Below are 10,218 nucleotides of genomic sequence, written 5' to 3'. Positions count from 1 at the left end.
TCTCGAGTAATGAGATGATCATTATAACTCAGAGGAACAAAGTAGAACTCAAGACCTTTAAGATAAAATAATAGAATTTTAAAACTGGAAGGAGTCCATAGAGATCAATTAAACAAGTCCCTTATTTTACAGATGGAGAAAACTGTGGCCCAAGGAGATTGAGTTTCTTGCCCAATGTCATAACCCTAGTTAGTTGCACAGCACGGCCCAAATTCATGTCTCCTGGCACCTAAGTGTTTCCTTCTCCTAAGGTCAGGTGCTACAGTATACTTCCCAGAACTTACCTACTTGGATATGCCAAGGCCAGCCATGTTAGGCATGCTTTACCACATTTGCTCCACCCATGCCGTCTTATCAGAGACTTTTCCTCCTGGCTACAGCCCTTTAGATCCTAAATTCATTTGGTAGCATGTGAACTGTGCCCCATCTCACCCCCAGGTACAGCCAGTTGTGACAGAGTTGGCCCCCTCTAGAATTAACAGGTATTATGTCTGCTGCTCTGCATTCCATCACCTTTTCCATCTGTTTTTGGTATCTGAAACTTTCTTTCCTATGGAAGATTCTTCCATCCTCATTCCCAACCCCGCCCTGGTCATTCAGACTATCCCCCCAGGGCTCTTCCTAGGACTTTTCTGCTGTAGCTATTGGGGAAGTCCCGCAGTCACTACATTAGATTGGCCACCCCAGACCCCCCGCCCCTAAAAGATGGGGAGTGAGACAGAACCCTGATGAAATAAATGTAGCCACTGGATTCAGCCAGACCTGAAACTAGCAAGACTCACTTTCTGGGCTTCCCAGTTAGGAGAACAAATACAGTCCGTTTTTTATTTAAATAATTTTATACTGAGTTTCTATAACTTGCCACCAAAAAAAGAATTTGAATACATAGTGAAAGAACTATGATAGATTCATCTTTTAAAAAAAGATAAACTGGTTGGCCTGTGACCAAGCAGAACTTTTCTTTCAAAAATTTGTACTAATATACCCAGAGACTGTCCTGTAGTCAACCAGTGTGATGAAGCTCTAGAAATAAAAAGATTATGTAGGGTTGGGGAAGGGATTACTGCCAAAATATGGCAATGTCTTCTGCAAGTCAAAGAAATGGAGGAGATAAAATGGAGCCAGACTGACTGAGTTTGAGACCCGGCTCTGCCACATACTAGGTATGCGATCCTGGGAAAGTTACTCTATCTCGCTCTGCCTCAGTGTACTTATCTGAAAAATGGGTATAAAAATTGTACCTGCCTTGTAGGGTTGTTGTGAGGACTAACAAGCTAATCCATGTAAAGCTCTTAGAACAGGCTTGTACAGAATAAACAGTGTTAGCCACTACTGGTATTATATTAGCATCGTTAATGTTATAGTTAAGCAGAAGAAGCCAATTGATAGAAAGGAGAGTGCACCAGGCATAAAGAGTCAAGCAAGATCAGAAACAAAGTCACAAGATTACTGACCACGGAGGGAGAGAGGAGCTGTCTCTGTTCCAGACGCCTCCCCAGTTCCCATAGGGCCAGCCATACTTCATAAGATTTCTATGTCCTTAAAATAGCCACCCACCCACCCTTTTTTTTTAACTTGAGCCCCTTTCATTGCATTTCTGTTCCTTGTAATCAAACAAGCCTAGACAAATGCATAGCATTTGCAGAGCCCAGTGCAGGGCAGACCAAATGGCACTTCATGGTTCGACACCGTCGACTGCTCCTGGGGCATTTCATTTATGTGTACTCTCCTGAAAATCCATCTTACTCTGAAAAAACAACTCAGAAGCAAAAGCCTCTCCATGGCAGGCGCCAATGTCATCTCAGTTGTGTGGACAGCATGTTATGCTAACCAGGAAGCCCTGGTCCACTGATGCATAGGAGGACAAGAGGGAATCCTCTTAATTTCCACCTTTGACGAGCAGGTAAATCATTTCCTTTGTTGGGATCAGGCATCCAGGACTGCCATGTGAATCCAAAGCGTTTCTAACACTCTTTGCTGAGTTCTATTCATAGAAAACCTTGGCCTGACTCCAGGTGCGTATCACATTGTTTGTGTGGAATGAGGATGTACTCTGCTTTTTCAGAATAACAAGCCCATGTTTTCGAGTCATTAAGGGAAAAACTTTTCCCACAGCATAATGAGCGGAGTTCACTTCATCACACCCAAGGTGTGTCATTCCAAAGACACAAATAAAATGTCCCCAAAGAAGAAATCCCAAAGCCACACACATTCCAGCTCCCTTGTCAGTTAGTAAACAATGTGTCTGAGAAGATTTACCCCAGTGCCCTCACACATATTCTTCCCCAGGAAACCGACTCCCTCTCATACCTTTTCTTCCTACTTCAAAACACATAGAAAACTAAATGAGGGCAGATGAGTCAGCCCACAAGGGAAAGAACACAGATACTGGAAGAGGAGAAAACATCTGGCCCAGTTTTTCCCTTCTGAGTTTTCACCCATCAATCAGTCAAAATCCACACTCGTCCTGAATTTGAGAATTTTAGATTTACCACCCTGACATACTCTACAACAGCCATCACCCCATGAAGATGGAAATATGTAAATATAGTAATAATCTCTCTACCAATTAGAATATTTCTCTGAAGATGGAATATTAATCTTGCTTGAATAAGAACAAATAGATACACATAGTTCATTGACCCTTTTTTTATTGAGGTATAATTGACATATAACATTATGTTAGTTTCAGGTGTATGACATGATTTGATACTTACATACATTGCAAAACAGTCACCACAATAAGTCCAGCTAACATCCATCACCAGACATAGTTACAAAAATTTTTTTCTTCTGAGTACCTTTAAGAGCTACTCTCTTAGCAACTTTCAAATATGCAACACAGTATTATTAATTATAGTCACCATGCTGTGCATTACATCCACATGAGATTTATTTTATAACTGGAAGTTTGTATCTTTTGATCACTTGACCCATTTTGCCCACTCCCTGCCCCCCACCTCTGGCAACCACCAAGCTGTTCTCTATATCTATGAAGTTGGTTTTTTGTTTTGTTTTTAGATTCCACATTTAAGTGAGATCATATGGTATTTGTCTTTCTCTGTCTGACTTATTTCACTTAGCATAACGCCCTAAGGTCCATTCATATTGTCACAAATGGCAAGATTTGCTTCTTTTTTATGGCTGAATAATAGTCCATTGTACCACGTTTTCTTTATCCATTCATGTGTCAATGGACACTTGGGTTGCTTCCATGTCTTGGCTATTGTCAATAATGCTACAATGAACACAGAGGTGTAGATATCTTTTCAAGTTAGTGTTTTTGTTTTCTTTGGATAAATACCCAGAAGTGGAATTGCTGGATCCATTAGTTCTTTATTTCTTGGAAAATAATTGCACAAACAAATGAAGACAATGTTGACCAGACGTGGTGCTTTACAAGAAGTGACAATGATCATAGGGTTAAGAGGAACTTTGCACCTACCCTGGGAAATTCCTCCTCAGCCTCCCTGACATATCATCTCATTTGGGCATAGACTCCTCCCTCTAATCATGGCCTTCACTTGCTGCAGGTGACAGAGTCAGTCATGACTTGGCCCTTGCCAGCACTGCTGCACTTCCGCCTGCAAAAAGCAAATGTTCTGGTCCCTCAATGATGCAGTCTTGGCCTTTCCTGTTCCTTCTGGGTGTCATGGTCCCCATGTGGACTCGGATGGAGAAGTAGTGCTTTTCAGGGCCTCAGAAGCAAGGAGGTGGTCACCATCCTGAGCACATTTCCTAAGAGAGGCAGCATGTCAAGATTTCTAACAGGTGTTGTGTTGACCTAATTCTTCTAAGGACAATAAGGAAAAGATAGTAAAGGAAGCAGTATGGAAAGTCTAGTCAAAATATCAAAGACCACTTTTTTAGCATTTACTTTGATCTAATTTCAGACTTACAGAAAAGTCTCAAGAATAGAGAAAAATTGCCATATTATGCTTTATCCGGATTCCCCAGATGTTAACATTTTATCATGTTTACTTTATCATTCTCTCTCTTGCTATGTATACATATTATATGTTTTTCCTGTTTGAGCATAAATTGCAGCCATTTAGGTAGAATTGAAAAGAAGAAGATTTTTAACAATATACTTCAAGATGAAGAACAAAAAGTCATTGATGTTAAATAACTAGATTTTTTTTAAAAACAATTTTGCCTTAAAGCAATTGTGAATAATAATTTTTTGTCTTTAACACCAAATAAAGTCATTTAAGAAAAGAAATCAAGTCAGACCATGAGACTGACCTTTGACTTCATGAGGTAAAGGAGGCAGTCAAATGGGTACTGCTTCCCGCCACCAACACCACAGCCCTTGCCCCGATGCTGGTCCCATCAGAACCTGGCCATGCCTCTGTTCCAGCCATCAAGAAGCTTCAACCAACCCACAAAGACACTAGAGTAACACATCCCATGTTTCCCCCAAAAGTACCAATAACACAAATGATGTAGGGCAGACTCCTACTTCCTAACTTCCCACAACCACAGGGTGAGGTTCTTTGTTCCCCAAGGCACGCCTTCCTGACCAGATCCTACTCCTTCTTATTATCTTATCTTGTTATCTTACACAACTGGGTTTGCGCCAAAACAGTACTGCCCCAATAGATCAACATCTCATTGACCACACTGGGCTCTGAATGGCTTTGGTTACATCCAAAAATGCAATCCACCTACAAAGGAAGAATATTGGTCACAATTGAGCTATTCATTAAAATGGGCCACAAGGTCTGAGGGTAATACCCCAAAAAGGAGTTTCAAAGAGGCTTAGAACAATGGAGTAGCACTAAAATATGAACAAACAATGGGAGCCCTTTGTCCCAGCAGCAGCACTCCAGCAAGAATGTCAGTTTGCTCCTGTCACCTGCACCTCCCAAGCTGCCCTGCATCCTCCAAAGCAACTGACTGAGCAGGTGTTTTGTTTTTTCATTTTGTGAAGCACCCCATATTCTACAAATAAATTACCCTTTTGTCGAAATTGGCCAAAGTCAGTTTTGTTCATTTTTTTGTTTTGTTTTGCTTGCAACAGAGAATCATAAACTACCACACATGATTAAGTTGCACACTTGTGTGCTTCAGTTTTGTTTGTCCCATCTCCACAGGCTCTTTAAAGACAGGAACCATAACTTTTCATCTCCTCACTCTGTTTCCGGTGACATTGTGCAGAATGAATGCTCTCCAACCAGACTACCTGACTACTCATAAATAAAAAGTGAAATAGCCCTAAACTAGACTTACTGGACTTTCTCCTTACTTTTTAAACTGGATTTTGCTTTTGTATAAATCTACTGAAACAGTCCATTTTCAAATTCCTCCAGTTTCTATAAGCCATGAACAATTTCATGAAAGTGGTTTTTGAAATCTACTCATCTCTGGCCGCAGATCCCTCCGTAGCTCTGATTCATTAATAACTAGAAAGTCAACAGTGATCCTGATTTCCAAGGTTGTTTTCAAACCAGGAACTTTGCTGCTGCCAAGACTAGCAGGGGTTTCTGAACTGGCCAACATTCCTTGAGTTTCCTTTGAGAGATGGAAAAAAAAGGCAGCTGAAATGCATTATATCAGAAAGAAAGGTATGAACACGTTAAGGGGAAACTACAAAGGAAGCGGGCCAAGTCCCAAAATAAAAGACAGGAATAGAAAACTAAAAATAGCACACGGGGAAGTGTGCCGCATCTGTAGGGCTCCCTCGAATTCTCCTGAAGCATTGTACCTTTCTTTTTTTCTGGAGCATGCTAATGATTGTTTGGAGATTTAAATAGAACACTATTATTTGTTCTTTAAAAATAGTCACTTCTTTTGTAGAATTGTGAGAGAGTTTCAAATGCTATTAATTGAACTTCACTCATTGCTATTTATCTTTTACAGATATCTTCAAATTTGTTAAGGAGTCAGCCAATTTTCTTTAATCTCTTCATTTTTTTCATCTTTAACAGAACATATAAAATATTGCAATTATTTCAGTCTTGCTGCAATTAATGGACTCTTGAAATACCAAAATAATGAGTTTTGGCTTATATGATAACACTTTAATTATCTGCCATTTATTGGAAAGCTTGGTGTATGCCAAACCCAGTGATAGGATAAAATGGCATAAAAAGAACATGTGGAGAGGACCTCACAACTTTGCACATAAGCCACTACCCACACTTTATACAGAGGACACTAAGGGGCATTGCGGTTAAGTAACACTCCTGAAGTCAATAACTAGTGACTATTACAGTGAGTTAATCCTGGCTTCCTCTGACTCAAAAACTCTAGGGTCCTTCCACAGTACTTAAGATAGTCAAAAATATTTTTCACATAGGCTAAGTACGCATAGTGAGCACGGAGCCATCAATAGGACATTAACTGCTCACTTTCTCAGTTTTGCATACTTTTGAAGACTTACAATTGGATTTATTTTTAAATCTGAAAATGCATCGTACACATCCCATGACTAAGATAGGTACCATTCCTCCTGGGTATAAGGTTTATCTTCCACCATCCAATCAGTTGTCAGATTATTATGACAATTACTTTTTTCCCTTAAGAGAAATATGTTATGATAGATTTTAAGAAAATGAAACCTCATACTGGGAACTGCCTATGTAGAGGTCATTCACGACATTTGTTTAATAATCACTTCCAAGTTGTTAATTCCTGTTTTCTCTAGACAAAACAAAAACAGGAAATATTTACCAACTTCACAGGTGTCAGGAAATACTTTAGAAACCCTGGTGGCTGACCACCCGCTTAAGCAGAAAGCATTCCTGTGCATAGGTGCAGAAGGTATATTGTCATTTAAAACGTGTCCTTATGGTCCAGAGCCCTTCATCTACACTTTCTAAGGATTCCCAGCTTTGCTTCTGTCAGACCAAACATCTGTTCCAGAAAGGAGTTGCCATTATGCTAATGTGCTTTGTAGCCTTTCAAGTATTTACAGAAAAACTACAATTCTCTACATTTACTTGGTTTGAAATCCTATTTTCATATCTAAGTGCCAAGATGACAAAGTACATCCCAAAACTACTGAAATATAGGATTATGTTCTTAAGTCACCATTTATGTAGTAACCCACTTGTTTGTTTTCATTTGTTTAAATTTGCTGCAATTTAAATTTTCAAAAATGGAGAGAGCTTTATTGTTTTTCCCAATCATAAAACTAACTGCAAAACTTTCAGAAAATAGTTAAAAATATAAAGAACAAGATAAGCATCACTCTTAATATCTCAATTTATATCCATTTATATATTTTTTTCACAAAAATTAGAATCTCCCTATAGCATTGTGGCATGCTTTTTCTCACTAAATACTAAGAGTAGAAGTGCTCTTAAGCACCCTTCACTCAATCATCTCACTTGAGTTCACTGCATCTCTACTCTCCCTGGGTACCATATGACTACTGGCATCCATGGTGTACTGAAGGATGCAGGCAGGCAGGCCTCCCTCTGGGATGCACCCACACACTTGCATTTCCACTGTTGAAATAAAAACGTACCAAGAGTCTTTTGCATTTGTTCCCAAATCCATTTGCAACAGTTACCACTGTTATATAACATAATTAAATATTATGTAGATCAATAAGCTGGCAATGCAAAAAGAGGATTGTCGTTTCTACAAAAACTAAGGTAAATGTTTGAGGGAAACCTGATATAAAGGTATCACTTTAAAAAACAGCTGCTCTCAGACTGGGGAGAAGGTGTCATGAAAATCTAGGAGTCTGCTCCCTGATTGTGGTTTAAGCGAGGAAGACCGTGTGCACTCAGCAGCAGCCACACTACCTGACCAGCTCCCAGCACCAGTTACATTGTCACCCTCTGCTTTGAGTGAACATGCTTGTGTCAACCACTCTATACGCACCTCATCATTTTCAATATCTAAATCATAGTCAGTTCTTGGCTACACTGCCATTTCTTTAATCAATAACCTATCAATGACCTTTTCAGTTTGCTTATCACTTTTCAATACTGAAATAACTTTGCAATGTTTTTTGTATATATGTTTATTATACATTTTAAAAAATTATTTCCTTGGAATAAATTCATAAAAGTAGAATTTTTGCATGAAATGATGTATACTTTTTTAAGCCTTCATATAGATATATATGTGCATTTTGTTTTAATACGGGGTAGGTAAACTAAAGAGTCTAATGTTTTTAAAAATTGAATGGCTAAAAGTGGTACAATGATAAGTAGTAGAGTTTTCACCACCACACACAGCATTTTATCACCGAATTTCCTTGGATCCAGGTGTTTTCATCTGTAAAATAAATGGTTTAGACTAAATTCTTTAGGCCCCTCCTCTCAAGTCCAATATCTCAGATTCCCTGCACTGCTATATTTTCTAGGGGGCTGGAAAATGTATTTACTTTGTAAGAGTTATGTCTCAAAAACCTATGTAAGTGGAACTTTATAAACCAGATTCATATAACCACATCAAACTATGTCATTGCTTCAGGAAGTCTTTATCTCCATTTATGACTGACAACCCTGAGCTTAGAATGGTGCCTCCCTAATCTTTGAGGGGCAGGGGGAAGGTAGACAGAAAGAAACAAAAACTCTTCTAGTGACTAGGGTCTCCCTTCTCTAGTTGTAGACTAACTGCCCTTCTGTCCTTCCTGGATGACTTCTAGAAAAGTGCTCACCTGCCATGCAGTTTTCGGCACCCTTCACTCAGGCTTCTGTCCTGACCTCTCCATAGACACAGCTCCACTGTGGTTACCAGGAACCTCCTGAGGACTCTTCAGGTCTTCCTGATCTCTCCATGACACAAGGCACCACTGGTCACTCTTCTCGAATGTCTTTTTGTGTGTATGAGGAAGATTGGCCCTGAGCTAAAATCTGTCGCCAGTCTTCCTCTTTTTGCTCAAGGAAGATTGTTGCTAAGCTAACAAGTGTGCCAGTCTTCCTCATTTTGTATGTGGGATGCTGCCACAGCATGGCTTGATGAACAGTGTGTAGGTCTGCACCCAGGATCTGAACCCGTGAACCTGGGGCCACTGAAGCAGAGCATGCGAATTTAACCACTATGCCACTGGGCTGGCCCCTTGAATGCCTTTCCTTCTATGAGACCACAGGCTCCTTGATTACTTCCTAAGTCTCTGGTTCTTCCACCTCCATCCTCATTTAATGGTCTTCTACTTGTCTCTGACAGGTCCCCACAGTTTAGCTTAAAGTGTCTCTGACGTTTCTCACCTCTCTCAGCTGCTTAAATAGTTAAACATCCTCAAACAAAAAAATTGAATGAACCAACTGGTTAGGAAATATTGCAGTGTATTTTTTCATTAGGCCAGCAACGTTTGGTTTCAATCATCTCTTAGTTTATCTCCCTTCTAGGCAAGTCTACATTTCCTTATATCAGTGATTCTCAAAGTGGGCCCCTGGACCAGCAGCATCTGTATCACGTGGGTACTTGTTAAAATGGAAAATCCTTGGGTCTCCCCTCAGACATACTGAATCAACAACTTGTGTTCTAGCAAGGCCTCCAGGTGACTCTGCTGCATACTAAAGTTTGCAAACCACTGCTCTATGACATGCATCCTTTTACAGCCAGGCTTTAGTTTAATGACTCGTGTTAACTGATGGGTAACCAGAAATAAGCAATTCTCCCTTTAAATATCTGTGTGATGTTCAATTACATCTGTAAATGCTTCACTTGTAGGGAGCTTAGGGTAAAGGAAAGGAACAAAATGCAGGATGGAAACAACAGTCCTCCCAAATTGCCTCTCACAGAAAATGACAACACAGTCTGGCTACCACAGAAATTGCTTTATGCATTTTGCTACCACTGGTGACATCTCCAGAACCTAAGGGAGAAGTGCTCCCTGTCTCTATTGCCCTGGACAGCTCTGTCAGATCCACTGACTCTAACGTACGTCCCCAGTTTTATCAATCCCCTCATGTCCCAATAAGCAAGGTAAGTAGCCATCAGGGAGACAGGGGAGCTGGCAGATGAAAGAGGCCATCTGCTCCCTCAGTAGCTGTGCTCTGCTGGAAGACAGAAGGCCTGTCACCTGCTTCATCCATCCACTCATTCATTCCTCCAGTCATCCATTCACCCATTCCCTCCCTCCTCCCATCCATCCTTCTATCCACCTATCTCCTCATCCACCCTTTCACTCATCCATCCACCCATTCATTCATTCCACAAATATTTATTGTGTGAAATATGTGCCAGCTTAGCTTCTCTTCAATATCAAGTGAAGTTGCACCTCAAAGGAGACCACTGACCCATGGCATTTTC

This window comes from Equus quagga, chromosome 9 (assembly GCF_021613505.1).
Source record: "Equus quagga isolate Etosha38 chromosome 9, UCLA_HA_Equagga_1.0, whole genome shotgun sequence".
Lineage (NCBI taxonomy): Eukaryota > Metazoa > Chordata > Mammalia > Perissodactyla > Equidae > Equus > Equus quagga.
Note: the sequence above shows the minus strand (reverse complement) of the source record.